General features: G+C 48.4%; 1 long non-coding RNA gene across 1 annotated transcript in view; it reads right to left on the bottom strand.

Annotated features, from left to right (window-relative positions):
- The window catches only part of LOC118149882 (uncharacterized), a 36,163-nt gene extending 20,457 nt beyond the window's left edge, over nucleotides 1-15,706 (bottom strand). The window contains exon 1 of the long non-coding RNA XR_004737624.3: nucleotides 15,636-15,706. This is a non-coding gene — a long non-coding RNA (uncharacterized LOC118149882). The remainder of the gene's footprint in view (nucleotides 1-15,635) is intronic.
- Nucleotides 15,707-18,603: the final 2,897 nt, after the last annotated feature.

The raw sequence follows: 18,603 nt of genomic DNA, 5'->3' as shown, positions 1-18,603 counted from the left end.
GGAGTTTGCATCTCTGCTGATTCTCTAACGCTACGTGACTGGGAGTGAGCTGGTTGTGTGGTTGGCCTCAGTGCATAAAATGAAAATAGTGCTCCCTGTCTGCTTGTAGGAACATTGCGAAACAAAGCTAGACTTTTAAAGCATCGTAAAATATCTGAACTCCCAGCTACAATTCAAATTCTGTCTTATCATGTCAGCTTGCATCTCATCTGGAGATACCCAGAAAATGCCAGCGATGCCAAACTGCTTCCACTTCTCCCAAAGGGCTCTGGTCCCTCCTGTGCCTTCCCAGGTCTTGGCTCTGCTCCACACCTGCAGCACCCATGCAGTGCCCTGTCCAGCCTCGCCTGGAGGGCCTGCCAGCCGCCTGCCACTTGTCCCCTCTCCTGTTCTTTGTGTTCCTCCTGTTTTGGGCTTTTTTGGCTGTCATCAGCATTTACAACGGGCTTGTGGTCCCAGAATGCTCAAAACCAAAGAATTTATATCCCAAATCCAGACCAAGTGAGCAAGTATTTGGTCCAAGAACCAAAGAGGGTGTGTGTTCTTAAAGCTTTGCTTGAGGCAATGTACAGTCACATTAGGAGGATGTGGGTGGGTGACAGCGTCTATGCCAAACCTCGCAGCCTCCTGGGCAAGGCAAAGGTGCCAGGAGGCAGAATCTGTGGTGGGGATGATGGTGAGGGCTGGAAGGACTGGACCCACCCACTGAGCCACTGAGAGGATGAGGGCACCGCACACCCTTGGCAGGTGTTTGGAGAGGGCTCATGGCAACATCCTGCTGCCCAGACAGTGCCTGGCATGTAAACAACTGCTGATGGCACAAGTGGCCCATGCCTTTGGTACTCCATCATGAGGAAGTGGGACAGGGAGCAAGGCCGACAGAACCAGCCTGGCCTGGGGCGACAAACTGCAGGTGTGTCCTTCTCCCTCCAGGAAGAGACCTCAGAGAGGAGCAGAGCTCAGACATTCACAAAGCCCCTCCGGGTCCCCAGGAGGACCTCTCACACACACCCACGGCGATGCGCTAGGACCTCAGCCACTGCCACTGTCTGCCCCAGCAGAGGAGTTGATCCTGAGGCCAGGCTCGGTCCCTTCTAGGAGCCCCTCCTCTTTATGGCTCTGCTCTCCCAGGTTGCTGCTCTGAGGCTTGCAACTGGGGCAGGGCTGACAGAAAAGTTTAGACCCTGGACACAGGTTGTCTGCAGGGCTCTTCTGCTCTGTCCTGGCACTTTAAGCCCTCAGCTGATAAAGACCCTTCTTTCTATATAACTGTCTTAGCAGTCAGGACAGGGGTGAGCTGACACCTACATCACTCAGGCACGAAAGACTGACAAGGAGAGTAGTAACTCATGAGAGAGCCCCAGTGAACATGGAAACCAGTCTCTAAAAGCAGTGCTCAAGCCATGACTGGCAAGGCTGATAGAATCCACCCATCCATTCATAATTCGTTCATTTATTCTGTTTGGCTGGAGACGCAAAGGAAACTCCTGTCCTTTCCTGGCCATCAGCTGCTGCCTTCCTGTGCAGGACACGGGCCATGCTTTCCCTCTGAGTGGGACGGGTTTCTCCATTGCCCTACCCTCTGCAAGGCTTCCTGGTGGCGGGGGGACCTGATTGCTGTTCTCCAACTCCCCCAGCCAAGCCCCACCCAGGTGACTGAAGAGGAAACCGGAAGTCAGCTCTTGGGCTCCTCATCTCCAGGAGCTTCCCTGGAGGGCTCTGTGGCCCCTTTGCCCTCTGGATTACAAATTAGGGTTCAAGCTGCCCCCAGGGAAGTCAAGTCTGGGACAATTTTCTGGAAATATTAAAAAATATTTAGCTTGATGATAAACCTATCCTTTACTAGCCACTGGCCTTTGGACAACGTATTTAAGCTCCATAAGCTTTAATTTCCTCATTCCATAAAATGAGATGGTGGCGGCGCCTCCTCTGCAGGCTGGTCATGTAAACTCACTGTGATACACTTGCAAAGTGCTTAGGATGGCAAGTCCTTCACTCGGCACAACCCACGCCTGGGTCACCTGGGCAGGAGCAGGCGGACAGAGCAGGCACTGAGACAGGCTCCTGGAGGTACCAGGCAGACATCAGCTCATTCCTCAGAGCGACTGCAGGGATGTGGGGTGCTATAAAACATGAGCTCTGGGATGTGAGCCCATCAGAGAGGTCAGGGAAAGCTCCATGGAGGAAGGAGAGCTTTGAGGCCAGAGTTGAGGGGGATTCGGCAGCATTAACCAGGCAAAGAGGAGGCAAAAGCATCCACGTAAAAGGAACAAGTGTGCCACGTTCCGCAGGCAGGAGGCAGAGTGAGGGAGAGCTGGGCGAGCTCAGGCATGTACTCAAGGCAGGGGCTTTATCCCATTCCTAACCACTGTTGAGCTTTAACAAGGAGACTTGTTTAGATATCAGAGTTCATTCATTCCCCCCATGCTGCTGTCTTCCCTCTTTAAATCTAAAAATCAACCTAAAATCGAGATTTTCCCAACTATTTTCATTAGATTGTGATTTTTTTTTTTGAGACAGAGTCTCACTCTGTAACCCAAGCTGAAGTGCAGAGGCGCAGTCCTGGCTCCTGTGCTCAAGAGATTCTCCTGCCTCAGCCTCCTGAGTAGCTGGGACTACAGGCAGGCGCCACCAAGCCCTACTAATTTTTTTTTTTGTAGTTTAGTAGAGATGGTGTTTCACCATGTCACCTAGGGAGGTCTCAAACTCCTGAGCCCAAGTGATTCTCCCACCTCAGCCTCCCAAAGACCTGGGACTGTACCCAGCCTAGATTGTCATCACTTTTATCACACGGCAACATTAGTAAATCACTTCTAAAGTAGACGAAGTGACTCCCATTCCAGAACACACATACTTTAAACAACACTGAATCTTGAGTCATTTGTGGGACATCCCAACGCCCAGCAGTGAATCCTGCCAGCTAATTTTAAACACAACCTTTGGTAACCATAACTGAAAAGATACACTGGCAATTGCGTGAAGGACTATAGGAGATCTCACATAATACAATTCGGTTTGACTATTTTTGGGGGAACTCACACAGTCTTGTGAAAGCTAGCAGTCTCATGAATGACATTTGAATAGAATGTCAGGGGGCTTTACAGAAAAGTTTTGGGGACAGGAGGATAATAAGATTTTCTATAATGGAAGAAATGAACACTAGGTGAAGGTTCTATGTGGGCACGTGGTGTGTGTTGGTTGAAGGGAACTCTGGGACACTAGGAAATCTCAGTAGCTTGTCAGGTGATAGATCACAAGAGATAAGGGGGGTGAGAGAACAGAGGGGCAGCCTGCAGGAAGCGTATGCAGCCCTCAATATCCTCCAGACGTTGTTTGAGAAGAAAGATGTAAAAAACCAAAACACACAACAAGGAAACAACCAAGCATATGGGAGCAACGCTTCGCTGTAGTTTTCAGGAAAAAGTGACTCACAAGCTTCACTGGAAACCGAGCCTTTTGCTAAACGCAGCGGGAATGCAGGAAGGTGTTACAGATGGGCAAGTGCGATTCTCGGCAGCTCCCGCACTATTGGAACAATCATTATTATTTTGAGAGAGGTCCCACTCTGTCGCCCAGGCTGGAGTGCAGTGGTGGGATCAAGGCTCACTGCAGCCTCCGCCCACCCGGGCTCAGGCGGTTCTCCCACCGCAGCCTCCTGAGTAGCCGGGACTACTGCTGCACCACGATGCCCAGCTAATTTTTTTGTACATTTTTGTAGAGATGGGGCTTTTCTATTACCCAGGCTGGCCTTGAACTCCTGGGCTCAAGTGATCTTTCTGCTGTGGCCTCCCAAAGTGCTGGGAATACAGGCATGAGCCACTATGCCCAACCTGGAAAGATTAATGATGCTCAGGAAGAAACTGAGACTCAGAGAAATGAAGGCAACGGGGTCACCTCTGGGTAACGACCAGACCCCTAGTTCAAACCCAGTCTGGTCCATCTGACTGCAAACTCCGTATGCCTTTCTGCCTTGCTGCTTTCTAAAGGGCAACCGTGAACCATTCCCTGGTATACCTAAGTGCACTTTCTTACATGTTTTATTTATTTATTTTATCTTATTTTTTGCAACAGAGTCTCACTCTGTTGCCCAGGCTGGGGTGCACTGGTGCCACCTTGGCTCACCGAAACCTCAGCCTCTCGGGTTCAAGCAATTCTCCTGCCTCAGCCTCCCAAGTAGCTGGGATTATAGTCACCTGCCACAGTGCCCAGCTAATTTTTGTCATTTTAGTAGAAATGGCCAACTTAGATGTTGGCCAGGCTGGTCTCAAACTCCTGAGGTCAGGCAATCTGCCCACCTCAGTCTCCCAAAGTGCTGGGGTTATAAGCATGAGCTACTGTGCCCAGCCACGTTTCACTTACAGAGAGAAATCAGGATCCTCAAGCTGAAATCAAAGAGAATATTAGACACTTTCTACTTTGTCCTGGAAGCTCCATCAAATGTAGGAGAACGAATATCTAGAGAGGAAGAAGAACATTTGGCATCGTCACCTTTCCCTAATCTTTCATTTCAGGAGGGAGAGAGGCACACGGCTCCAGACAGTGCTGTGGAAAAGCCTCTGCATCCTGCATCACGAGCCACTCGCAGGACATCCAGTGCCCAGCAGGGAACTCTGCCAGCTAAGTTTATTATTTAGATGGAGTCTTGCTCTGTTGCCCATGCTGGAGTGCAGCGGTGCGATCTTGGCTCACTGCAACCTCCGCCTCCCGGGTTCAAGCGATTCTCCTGCCCCAGCCTCCCGAGTACCTGGGGTTTCAGGTGTGCATCACCATGCATGGCTAATTTTTTGTATTTTCCATAGAGAGGGGTTTCACTGTCCTCTGCCAGCTAATTTTAAACACAACCCTGAGCTGCGGCCGCAGCCCCTCCATGGCTCTCGCTCGGATTGTAGGGGAAGCACCCGGGACCTTCTGGGCTCTCTGTCCTCCGGGCTCTTCCATCCCCTTCAATCTCTCCACACACCCTTCTCATACTCATGGCTCCCTCCAGTCCTTGTAGGGTCTCTTTCCTACCTTTCCCTGTCTAACTGCTCGGAATCACATCCGCTATTGCAGCTTATCACTGCCCCCCTGTACGCTGCGTCTTGCCATCTGGCATCTACCTAGAACTCAGCGGAAATTGCTTGGGATGGAAGAGACTGGAAGGACATCTTCCTTCAAGAACCAGTTCCTTCTCTGCCACCTGGACACACCCAGGGTGCTTGACAGCTGGAGGGTAAACATCTTCCAGTCTGGACTCCTCGGACTCCAGGGCCACAAGCTTCCTGCTAGGGCAGCCAGAGGCCCAGCTGTCCAGACCCAGGGGCCATAGACCCAGGGGTCTTTTTTAGGCAGGCCGAGAAGCAAAGAGGAGGATGAAGAAGAGGAGGTAGAGGCAGGCCCCCTCTGGTTGGCCTTTCTTCCAGCTCCCCTGAGATCCCTGTTCAGCACCGTCACCCAAAGACTGGGCTGTGCTGCTGCTGCTGGTCCCCGTGCCATCTCGTTTTTCGCCCCAGCAACTCAGCAAAAGATCCAGCAGGACAAACTTCCCGGTCCCAAGGTGGCTTGATGGAGCTTAGGAGAGAGGGTGGATGGAGCGTCACTCATCCAGACACCTCAGAGGGGCAGACACCAGCACGCAGAGTGCCCAGGGGGAGGAGATGAGGAGCAAAGAGCTGGAAACTTCTCAGGTGCCTGCACTTGGGGGCATGGAGGGGGAATGAGTGTCCCGGTGGAAAAGAAGGCAACGATCTGAAGAAGGGGTATGCGCTACCAAATCTGAAGGTGAGAGCAACTCCAGGGCCAGTGGCGAAAACGGGAGGGCGTGGGCCTTCTTAGAGCAGCGGCTGCAGGGTTCTAGGTGGACTCCAGGCCTCAGGGCACTGCAGATGAGGAGGCAGTGAGAAGCTTTCAGCAGCAGGTGCTATTTTGAGAAGTTTAGCCAGGAAAGGGAGGAAGGAGACTGTGTGAGACAGAGTCAGAGCGGATGGAATGGTGTGGCTCCAGGGCAGTGCCCGCCACCTGTAGGTGTCATATCCCCTGGCTGGTGACCCTCCCAGGCAGCTTGACCAAGCCAGCCCTTTAGGAGCTGGGGTGGTGGAGGAGCCGGACTGAGGATGACTTCATAATTCACTCCTTAGAGAGGCCACGTGACAGGAGGAAGTACAGCTGAGTGAGGCCTCTGGACATTCGGGTTCCAGGCCATTTACCCAATGCTGCCCCAAGCTGGGCTAACTCCAGGCCAAAGGGGACCAGTGGCCGCAGCTCTGTCCTGGGGATGTCCCCGGGCGATGGCAGAGCTGGGGAGCACTGAGGAGCATTGCACAGACACTCAGTGGCAGAACAGGTGACTCCTTCATGAGACCTGCCTCCAGAGCCTTCCAGGCCAGGATCTGCCTGCCAGCTGCCCACCTCTGGGAAGCTGGAGGGCCTGGGCCAGGTCACGAAGGTGAAGCCCAAAGCCCCGTTTGGCACTTCTCTCATCCTGTTGAGTGGTAGTTTGTTTTGTTTCGTTTTCATTTCTTTTATTTTCTTACTTCTAAGGCAAAAAACAAAACGTGCCTATGTTAAATTCTGGTTAAAATTCAACATGCTGCCTGCCACGTGTCTCTGCGTCTGGGCAGCTCAAGCCACTGCCCCCTGCATGGTCCTACTGCAGCCCTTCCTGCCGCCTCTCCTCTGCCCCACACCTCGCAAACCTGGGTGATGAAGGCTCATTCTGGCCCCTAGAGTGGTAACCCCAAAGCCAAGTCCTGGCCCTCCCTTGTCTGTCATTTTGGGGGCGGTGATGGTGCCACACGGTGGACGAGCTGTTGATGGTGATGCTGTCACCAGTCATGTCTCCTCCCCTCCTCTGACTGTGACCTGGGCCTGAGCAGACCAACCTAATGGTGCGCCTAATCTGTGAGGGCTGTGTGTGTGTGTGTGTGTGTGTGTATGCGTGCATGTGTGTATGTGTGTGTGTGTGCACGTGCATGTGTCTGTGTGTGTGTGAGAGAGAGAGAGTGAGAGAGAGAGCACCAGCCCTCTATCCCCCTTGCAAGTCAGACGAGTGATTCTTCCCCAGGTGGGGAGAAAGCTGGGGTCCCCTCCACTCTGCTCTAGGGCCACAGAGCCAGGCTCCAGGCCCATCTCTAGTGGTGCAGGTGTGCTGGCCTTGAGAGCTGACACACAAAGGAATTCCTTTTTTATTTTTTTGGCTATGTGACTGATGAATTTTTACCGTCTAAGACACAATTCCATCACCTGTAAAATGGGAAATAATATTGACAATCTTATAGCATTGTGGGGCTTAGCAACGATGATGTGAAGTAATATTAATAAAGACCACGCCGCATCCCGTTCAGGGTGTGCTCAGGATTTTGCACCATGAGGTATTAACAGAGAGCAGCCAAGCAGCATCAACCTGAGTCTGCCATGTGAGCCCAGACACTCTCACTTGCTTCCCATGTGAAAATGCATCTTCCAATCATTAATACCAATGAAATAGTTATCAAATGCTTGCCACCAGCTCAATACCGGGCGTCGTGTGCTTGGGAGAGAGAAACAGAGAACCTTTTTCTGTGAAACAGAAGAACTAATGAGCTGCTCAGCTTCGGGAGCCTAAGCCAGGGCTCTCTTGTTCTTAGGGAGCTGAGCATCGAGGTGCACGGCACTGGGCAGGGGAGCTGTCCTGAGACAACACACAAAGGAATTCTATGGTGACAGAGAAGCCCGCAAAATGTGGCACTCTTCAAACACCCCCAAACGTGGCAGAATCTGGTAAAGCGAGAGAATAAAGGGGCTGGAGCAGGATGGAACAGAGACGGGGGGAGCAGGAAGCCTGAGTGGAGCCTGGTTCTGCCTCAGTGCTGGGACCCCGGGAAGCACATGGCCTTTCTACAGCCTCTGTTTCCCCATATGTAAAATGAGAGAATCAAACCAGAGGCTCTCTAAAGCCCACCTACCTAGACACTCTGCAGGTCACTAGTCACCTGGCCCTGCCAGCAGGACACTGCTAAATGGGTCCCTGAGCCTCTGCTGACGGCCGGGGAGGCTTCCTGCCTTGTGACAGAATGAGCCTTCACAGTGACAACTCACTGATGATCATAACGTTTTCCAGGAAAGAATCAATAGATGAGAATTCCCAGTTTCTCAGGGCCATTACTGAGCTGTGCGGTGGACTGCAGGTCAGTAGAGAAGTGGCTCTGCCCGGAGGAGGTGGGCCAGAAGGGACCCTGAAGAGACACCCGGCGGTTAGAGGAAGGGGCTGCGGGAAGAAGTGCCCACACCCGCCAGGTTTAACAATGGGTGACCTCACCCCTGCAACCGTTTTCCTGGGAGCTGATTTAAAATGCTGATGCCCAGGCCCTGCCTCAGACCCACTGACACAGCATCTGTGTGGCTAGGACCAGGGAATCTGCATTTTACACCAAGCGTGCCAGTGGGTTTCATGCATATGAAAGTGTGGAAAACCCTGAGAGGCTGGGCAGCAGCTTGCTTATAGAAGGGAATACTTTAATTCCTCCAGAGCTGGCCAGCTTTTATTTCAGTGATAAGGTCTCACCCAGTGGACTTCAGATGGCCTTGTTTAGACAGGTGGCTTAATGAGCAACAGGTGGCCTGGTTTTCTGTGCTCACATAAATCACTCTCTTCCTGTTCAGTGCCTTCTGGACTTACAGCATCACCATCTTGTTCCCTAGGGGTCTACATTTGCAACTCCCGTTCCAAGAATAATTATTTAAGACAGTTTTCAAGTTTCGGGGCAGGGATGGTGTCTGACTCATCCTGGGCTTCCGGGCGAACGTGTAACAGCTGCTCCAGGTAATGTTTGTCGAAATGAACAAAAATGAAATACTTGAATGAAGGTCACTAGGCTTTCCAGGAGGCCCCATGCAATTACCTTATCTTCCAATAACCGCCCAGTGCCTTGCCCAGAGCGCGGTATCAAATCGTAAAACATGCGTACGCACGAGATTGGTTGGGTTTCCCCACCGCCGTTGAGGAAGTAACCCCACCCAACTATTAACTGACTTGGCCAAAGTCCCCCCAGTAAAAGCCTGGCTGAGACTAGATTTCTGAACCAGCAGCACCCTCCGATGAGCTGAGCATTCCAGATGCGAGGAGTAGAAATAGGCCAAGAAGAAATAAAGAGAAGCAATTTTCGAAATTACTGACACACTCTTGATATTGCCAGTTTGTTCAGAAAACACTGATTTCTTTAATGCATGGATTCCTTATCTCAGACAGTTGTGAAAATGAGCAAATCCGTGCCTTCTAAAGGACTCAGCGCTGCTCTTTCTGAGCGGTCTCCCCAGCAGCGCGGTAGACTCAACGCTTCCTCCTCCTCCTTGCTTCTCCTGGTGTCCTTGACTCAGAGAACGAATTCGGTGGTTCTCAAACTCAGCGGCCCCAGGCTGGCCCTGCAGGTGAGCCTCATTGCTTACAGATTACAGTAGAACCACAGGGACTGAGCCCCGGGGGTCAGTAGTTTAAAAGAATTCCCCAGCAGCGAGACTGCAGTCCATTGCTGTGAACAACATTAGGCTACCAACCAGCCCTTCTCCCCAAAGCAAACCTAAGTGATTTGAAAGACGAATGGGAAAAACTCACTTGGGAAAGAACAAGACAAATGAAATTCAAATTGTATAAAACCTCTCACGCCAAGCAATGAAAGTGTCACACAGAGGACCCCTCCCCAGAGAACAGCTCCTTGTTAACTGGCAGGTGGCTGATCCAGGTGCTGTTGGAAGCCTCTCCTGAATTTAGGTTTCTTCTTCCCGAGTTATTAGGTGAAGCCGTGATGCCAACCCCGGCGGATCCTTGGAATCACCTGGGAAGATTAAAAGCCTCTACCACCTGCATCCAGGTGTGGTCTGGGCACCGGAATTTTTTGACGTTCCTGGTGGCTTTAATGGGCATGCAAGGTTGAGAGCAACTGATTTACTCTCAACAAGAGTAAATAGTTTTTATCAAAAGTCCATATGGTAAACTCTTCAGTGTTTTTCAGTCTGAAGTCTTTATTCTGAATTCACTCTTAATAAAAATGTGGTGGTTTACAGAATTCTAGGTTGAAAGTCATTTTCTTCTGACTTCTGAATGTTTTCACTCACCACCTTCCTCTCTCTTTTTTTTTTTAAGACACAGTTTCACTGTGTTCCCAGGCTGGACTTGAACTCCTGGGACTCAGCCATCCTCTTGCCTCAGCCTCCTGAAGAGCCACCTTCCATTTGTAGTGTTGAGATGTGAGCTCTCAGTCTAACCTCCCAGGCTTTGCGTAGGTTTTTTTTTTCTTATCTTTTTCACCCTCGTGGCCTGTAGATTTTCTCCTTTTCCTTGATAGCCTGCATTTTTAATGCACTGCATCTGACTATGAATTTATCTTCATTTATTCTGCTTGCTTCTCAGTGTTATCTTTCTATGTGAAAAATCATGTCTTTCTTCAATTTTAGAAAACAGTCGGGTATTATAATTTGGATATTTCCTCCAGCGTTTCCCGTATTCTCCAGTTCTGGAGCTCCTATTAGGTGCATGTGGGAGTGTCTCATCTTGTTTTCCATATTGTTTTGTGTCTTTCACGTTTCCACTTCTTTGTCTCTCTGTCCCGTCAGCATCAATTCCTCGGTGCGATCTGCTCTTTCTCTCGTTAACTGCGTTTGCTCGCTGATTGTTCATCTCAACATGTATAGTTTTGTGTTTTCGGGACCTCCAGTTTCTCACTGATCTTAGCCACGTCTTCTTACTGACGGCTGCTCCAGCTCCTCACAGCACCTGATTATTTGTTTTTCGTGCACTCGTCCCCTTCCTTGGCCTTTTTGAAGATCACACACAGTTAAATAAATCCTCTGATGATTGGTCTATTATTCAGATTTCCTCAGAAGCGTTCTTCAACTTGCCACATTCACTGTAAATTTTTTCAGGCTGTTTATTTTCCCCGGCTTTGAAATGCTATTCTGTAAGTTCCCAGTGCTCGGTTTGTTTAGCGATCCTTCTCCTCTCACCTCCCTGTGGCTGGCAGGCCTGTGTTTAACTCCACCTCTAACCTGATCCCCTTCCAAGGTCAGACAAGCAGTCCTTATCAAAGCGACCTGGCGTTTTCCTCCCGGGAGCAAAGTCCCGCCTCCTGCCTCGTGTCTTTGTTTCCTAAGGAGGTTGACTCCAGGCTCCTGAAGCACACACAAGGGTGCCCCTTCCCATTCAGAAGCGGGAATCCTGGTGGCTCTGCCCATTTCTACGTCTGGAGACCAATAGTCCTGTGGGTTTTCTCTGCCCCTTCTGTGCATATCCATTCCCTTCCTAGCCTGTAACATTTTTTATTTTTAGGATGGCTTCGTATTAGAATGTTTTCTTTTTCTTTCTTTTTTTTTTTTTTTTTGAGACAGAGTCTCACTCTGTTGCCAGGCACCAGGCTGGAGTGCAGTGGCACAATCGCGGCTCACTGCAACCTCCACTTCCCAGGTTCAAGCAATTCTCCTGCCTCAGCCTCCCGAGTAGCTGGGACTACAGGCACGCACCACCATGCCCAGCTAATTTTTGTATTTTGAGTAGAGATGGGGTTTCACCATGTTGGCCAGGATGGTCTCGATCTCTTGACCTGGTAATCTGCCTGCCTTGGCCTCCCAAAGTGCTGGGATTACAGGCTTGAGCCACTGCGCCCGGCCTAGAATGTTTTCTGTATGCACAGTAGGATACTTTCGAGTGCAAGAAACACATTGCAATTCAAAGTGACTTTAAAATAAAGCAATCGATGGTGTCATGCAGCTGCACATCCAGCCATGTGTGGTCTCTCTAGGAGGCGGCGCGCCTAGCTGGCACTCATCCTTCCAGCTGCCTCTGCAGCCCTCTCTGTCCTGGTGTTGGAAACAGATGCTCAGTGCTGCAGAGAAAAATCAGCACTGAGACAAAGGATCTTCCGGCAACGCAATATTTACTTCCTGGACTGCAGGAAGGGCACCCTCACCAGCCATCTTGCCACGAGAGTACAATGAACAAAGGAAAACACACAAATCTATTTCTTACATATTTGGGGCCGTCCTCACTGCTGTGTCTGATCTCCATTGGCTGGAGCCAGACCTCACAATCTAAACGAAAACCCTACTGGCTATAAAGACTTAGCACTTTTCTAAACAGGTGAAAGCAATGGAGATCTGGGACATGCCTGTGAGCACGTCCAGCACAGATATCTTGGTTAATGTACACGGACATAGAATGGACTACGTGCCTGTAAGCACGGCATGTCTAACAGCTACGTAGGATAGGGCTTCACGAAGTTATTACCACACTTACTCTTTAACAAGAAAGGAAACTTTAAAAAGGAACTCTTCTACTTTCCACACCAGCAAGCTGGTGAGTTCCATTTGAATTCGGCAAATGGGGAACATCAGCAGGTGATCACAGCAGAAAGCAAAGTGAGGTTGGGTGTTTATTTCCCCAGCTGTCTCCTTGCAGGCACCCCACCACTAGGCTGCTGCAGCCTCCTCCCAGAAGGCCTATCCATGAGGCTCTCAGTCTCCAGGTTCTGGGAAGGTACCTCCCAACCTCTCGTTCAGAACTTTGTGGTTCTGAACCACAGAACAGGATGTGGACATCTCTTCCCACAGTCACTAATTTCAAGCAAGTACTGCCCTTATCTGTTTTATACCTTTTAAAATAGTCACTTTATTAAACTTTTCCCAATTTTTCCCAATCTCAATGTGCCATTTACTGGGACTTTGATTAATTTAAAAGGCCACCAAATATCAAGGTATTTTTGTGTCTCTAAGCTTCATCCAAGAAGTGGTCGGTTGACAGATGGCCGCAGTAGGAATGGGCGATACACATGGTAATATCCAGTGACGGAGAAACACGCCATCCCTTTACAGAGCAAGGGATTTTTTTTCCAGCAGCTTCCAGACAACCTCCCTGATGTTTCATTGGCTTTAACTGGTCACCTGTCCATTTCTGAGTCTATTCCTAGCTACCAGAGAAATGCCTTGTGTTGATTGGCTTAGACCTGGGGCCTCTGAGTAATTACATTCAAGGAAGCTGGAATTTCAATGGTTGGTTTAAATTCGTTGGTGCTGAGATCCATCCTCTAGGGAAACCTTGTCCTTTCTGCTACGTTTGGGAGGACAGAGGATGACGTGGTGAACCTGAGCGTGGATTTGATGATTGCTGTGCATTTCCCTTTGCCGTGTTGCTTGGCAGTCTACAGACATTCAGAAGGCACTTGTTACAATGCAAAAGGCATTTGTTATTTGAAAGTAACGGCCCCTAAAACCTTCGTCCAAGACAACCCAAGACAATTATCCAGACCCCAAATGCCCTCAGTTCCCTTACCTGAACCAGCACTAAAAGAGCATTAAATGAGATCGTGTGTCATTCACCCCAAGTGGGGAGGCAGCTGGCCTGGTTTAGGCACACGCAGCTCTGTGACCAGCTCCTCCCAACCTGCTTTGTCCATGAGCCAAAGTCTGACCACACTCCAGAGGGCCATTGTGAGGGCTGGGGGATTGCTCAGGATGGGTCAGATACCAACTGAGGGTCAACTGAGGGTCAAGTACCACACCCTCCCTTTCCGCTTTCTGTGCAATGTGGCTCTCAGATGTGTTTTTTGTTTGTTTTTTGAGATGGAGTCTCCCTTCCTTCACCCAGGCTGGAGTGCAGTGGCACGATCTCTGCTCATTGCAACACTTCCTGGGTTCAAGCAATTCTCCCATCTCAGCCTCCCAAGTACCTGAGACTACAGGCACATGCCACCATACCCAGCTAAGTTTTGTATTTTTAGTAGGACGAAGTTTCACCATGCTGGTGAGACTGGTCTTAAATTTCTGACCTCAAATTATCCACCTGCCTCAGCTTCCCAAAGGGCTGGGATTATAGGCGTGAGCCCATCTCAGACAGTTTTTATTTCAGACTTCATTATTAAGTCATTTTCATTTCCTGAGAAGAGAAATGAGAGATTATATGAATCATTTCAGATCATTCTGTGATTACAAAACTATAAAAACATGAATATTTAATGTAGCACATGAAACTTGCAATGATTCTTCACCCCCTTTCCTTCCCTTCTACCATCAGTAGAGACTGAAGTGAATCTTGACCTGGAGAATGGAATTGTTGAGAAGAAAACAAAGGATGACAGAGGCTTTATGAAGGTGTGTGTCTACATGTTCATGTGTGTCCTTGTGACTTCCTGATTGATATGTATACATGTGACTTGAGTGTGTGAGCTTGTGTGCATGGGAGTGCACAGTCGTACACACCCAACTGCATACATCCCCTGAGTGCCTAGAAATCAAAACTAGATATAATTTAGAGGTCAACTAATGCAGCATCTTTTTTGCTTATTGGCTCCGTGTACGTCTTCTTTTGAATAGTGTCTGTTAATCGACCTAATTGGCTATCAGCAGTAGATTTGATACAGAAAATGTTGTACATATATGCTATGGAATATTATGCGGCCAGAAAATAGAACACGTTTCAAAGAAGTTCAAATCACCTTCTCTGAACTTAGAGCAAAAGGCCCAGAGGTCTGCCAACATCTGCCCATGCTGCATCAGAATAATAATTTGGTGATAACAAAATGGAGAGAAGGAAATATTCAGCTTTCCCTAGAAATGATATGAATGGCTTATTTGTGCTTTCTATTAGAAGAGAATATCGACTTATATATAATTCTTGAATTATGAACAACACTCTATACAGTTACAAATACTCTGATAATTTTAATATACTTATTGTGAGAAAATGTTGCGAATAGTTTCATCTGTGGTTTTACAGGTAGCACTTCGTTCATGCCTCAGTAAGGTCTGTGGGATTGGGCCGCATCCACACGTGTTAATCTGGCAGAGAGAGTCTGGGTAACACACGTGACCTGCAATGATATAAGGCTTCAGGTTTAGTTACTGGAAAATCCTAGACAATTCTATTAACATATTACTCTTGAGTTAACCAAACAACACAAGTTGATGAATAATTAATTAACTCAAGAGTAAAATCAAATTGACGATATCAAGGCTGATATTGAGTAATTTATATGACGATACCAAGGCTGATATTGAGTAATTTATAAGCAGAAAGCATGAAGCAGCAATGGAAACCACAGCCAACTCAAAACCACACTAACGATATCACGAATTCAAAACCTTCAACAATCACAATCACTGAATGTGGTCCTCAATAGCCTCCCTCACCGAAACCATTAGGTTGCTTTCCACTTAAATTCTCAGGAAGTTTTTTATAAGGCATTCTTACACTTGCTCTTTAAACTAATGTTTTTATTGTGACACATAACATCAATTGGTTTTCTACAAAAAGCCAGTTTCTTTTTTCAGGAGGCACAGTAGCCTGGATTGACCCCAATTTGCACTTGCTGCGGACATTCAGAGTGGCCAGGGGGGTGAATCACTACCAGCAGATAAAGAAGGAAAGATATTCAACACGGACTGAATGATTCCAGGAGGTATGACCTCATATTCAGAGGTGTAGGGTGTTACAAAGAAGCCTTATTGGAGGCTGCAGTGAGCTGAGATTGCGCCACTGCACTCCAGCCTCCGTGGCAGAGTGAGACTCCATCTCAAAAAGAAAAAAAGCCATGTAAAGACCACATTAGGAGCAATAGGTTGTCTATGTTGTGTGAATCCTCTTCCAAGAAGAATGAAAAAGAAACAACGTTCTATGTTATATAAATAGGACTTACCGGTGACAGTGTCTTGGAGTCAGCAGAACTCAAAGAAATTGGAGGAAACTGAAGACCTTACAATGTTCTCTGGGAAAAGATTAGCTCAAAAGGGACGTCTGTGACAGGGAGACTGTACGTCACAGAGGGAAGGAGAGTTAGAATGGAATGGCTTCATCAGGTGAGAGCTTGGGGAAAAAAACAATGTATAAACAATGTGTCAAATTGGAGTTTATATGCACACGTGGCATCTGACCTTTTTAATGTGTGTCATGGAATTAATGCATTTTATATTTTAAGTAAAGATTGGACTCATCCACATTGTTACGTTGGCTGTGGATTTTCTCACAGGACAGTCTCTTTAAAGGCCAGTGTGGCCAAGTTCCAAGGATGTGAGGCAGCTCCATGAACACAGGGGAAGCGGGAAGCACTCTGGGGCATTGTCAGGGCATTTGTTGGGAACTTTTTGTAGAGTGGAAGGTTGCTCATTTTAGCTAGGGAATACATAGCATTCGTAGCAATCTTTAATAATTTATTTCACAGGCCATAGGCACATAGCTCATTGCTTTACACAAACTACAATCAAAATAACTCTGCCTCTTTTTCAGGTGAAAACCCAAAGCAGCCTGGTTCTTCCTGCGGGCTTCCTCCCAGATCTGTGCCGGCAGGCGGGGGAGGGGCCCCACTTGGAGAATTCCTGCTACAGATGGGTCAACATCTGGGGAGTGACGTCACTCTCGGGACAGAATGAGCTAAAGGAGAGAAACTACCTGAGAAAAGTAGGAAATGGGGCCTAGTGCCGTGGCTCATGCCTGTAATCCCAGCACTTTGGGAGGCTGAAGCAGGTGAATCACCTGAAGTCAGGAGATCGAGACCAGCCTGACCAACAATGGAGAAACCCCATCTCTACTAAAAAATACAAAAAAAAACAAAAAAAAAAAATCTGGGTGTGGTGGCAGGCGCCTGCAATCCCAGCTACTAGGGAGGCTGAGGCAGGAGAATCTCTTGAACCCGGGAGGCAGAAGTTGCGGTGAGCTGAGATCGCGCCATTGTACTCCAGCCTGGGCAACAAGAGTGAAACTCCATCTTAAGAAAGAAAAGTAGGAAAAGGGGAAACTTGAGGCAACTGAGGGTTTGGGTTCACTTAGTAACGAAAAGTGACCCCTCTTTTTTTCTCAGGCCGACCGTCTACAGTGTGGCAAAAACAACGCAAAATGAAACACTTCTGTGAATTGTGCTTGTGATTCATGTTCCTCTGGGTGTATGATTTACTTTCCTTTGGGTATCTGCCCAATAACGGATTGTTGGGTCAAACAGTAATTCTGATTTAAGTTCTTTGAGAATCTGCCAAACTGCTTTCCACAACCAATTTATGGAACTAATTTACGTTCCCTTTTCTCTGGAACCTTACCAGCATCTGTTATTGTTTTTTACTTTTCTTTTTTTTTTTTTTTTGAGACAGAGTTTTGCTCTTGTTACCCAGGCTGGAGTGCAATGGTGGGATCTCGGCTCACCGCAACCTCCGCCTCCTGGGTTCAGACAATTCTCCTGCCTCAGTTTCCTGAGTAGCTGGAACTACAGGCACGCGCCACCATGCCCAGCTAATGTTTTGTATTTTTAGTAGAGATGGGGTTTCACCGTGTTGACCAGGATGGTCTTGATCTCTTGACCTCGTGATCCACCCGCCTCGGCCTCCCAAAGTGCTGGGATTACAGGCTTGAGCCACCGCGCCCAGCCCTGTTTTTGACTTTTTAATAATAGCCATTCTGACTGGCGTGAGATGGTATCTCACTGTGGTATTGATTTGCATTTCTCTAATGAGTGGTGATGCTGAACATTTTTTCATATGCTTGTTGGCCATGTGTATGTCTCCTTTTGAACAGTCTCTATTAATCAATCTAAATGCCTATCAACGGTAGATTGGATAAAGAAAATGTTATACATATACACCACGGAATATTATGTAGCCAGGAAAAAGAACAAGGTTGTATCCTTTGCAGCAACATGTGTGGGGCTGGAAGCCATAATCCTATGAGAACTAACACAGGAATGGAAAACCAAATACCACATGTTTTCACTTATAAGGGGGAGCTGGACATGGATTACACACAGACGCAAAGAAGGGAAAAACGGACAGCAGAGTCTACCTGAGGGTGGAGGAAAGGAGGAGGGTGAGGACGGAAAAGCTGTCAGATACTATGCTTATTACCTGGGTGGTGAAATAATCTGCACATCAACCCCCTCCCTCGCAATTTCCCTATGTAACAAGCCTACACACGTATCCCTGAACCTAAAATAAAAGTCAAAACCAAAAACAAAACCAAGAAACAAAACACTTTGCTCATTGGTGCTCTGGGCCTTTTTACCAGTGGAGGCTTTCAAACTTGGCTTACCTGGGAATCACCTGGAGGTGAAAATCCTCCTGAGGCCCGGATCCCCCAACAGTCCTCCTCCCCCACTGCAATAGTCCCCCACCCAGGGATTGGGACCTGAGCGGCAGGCACCTCCATTAGCAGGAGGGGCAGAGGCGTGGGTACTAAGCCTGTCAGTCCACAGGAGTCACCTGCAGCCTCCCGGCCAGAGGGCTGACCACCAGGCTGAGGGGTGCCTCTTGTCCTCCAGTTCTGCCTGGACTGGGCTGCCGATGGGATCACGCGCAACCTCCCGTGGCTAGCAGCCTTTGAGAATCACCTTGAGGACACGCTTGCACCCACTCGTGGGGCAGCAGTTTTCAGATCTTTACTTACAGAATTTCTAAAATGTTTCAAAAGGCCACAGCCCTTTTGTACTTCTAAAGCTGACATCTAAACACTTCCGTCATACATTTAGTTAGTCAAGAAGGGTATCAGCACATTTTGAATACTGACATTTCAGATAAGATGCACACCATCTTTCAAAATGTATCCAGTGGAATCTAAATAGCACAGCAATCTGACATCAGCCACTTGCTGTTTAAAAAGCATGAAAACCAGCTTTCCGACAGTCAGAA

The sequence above is a fragment of the Callithrix jacchus genome, chromosome 21 (assembly GCF_049354715.1).
Source record: "Callithrix jacchus isolate 240 chromosome 21, calJac240_pri, whole genome shotgun sequence".
NCBI lineage: Eukaryota > Metazoa > Chordata > Mammalia > Primates > Cebidae > Callithrix > Callithrix jacchus.
Note: the sequence above shows the minus strand (reverse complement) of the source record. Positions and strands in the feature narration are given on the sequence as shown.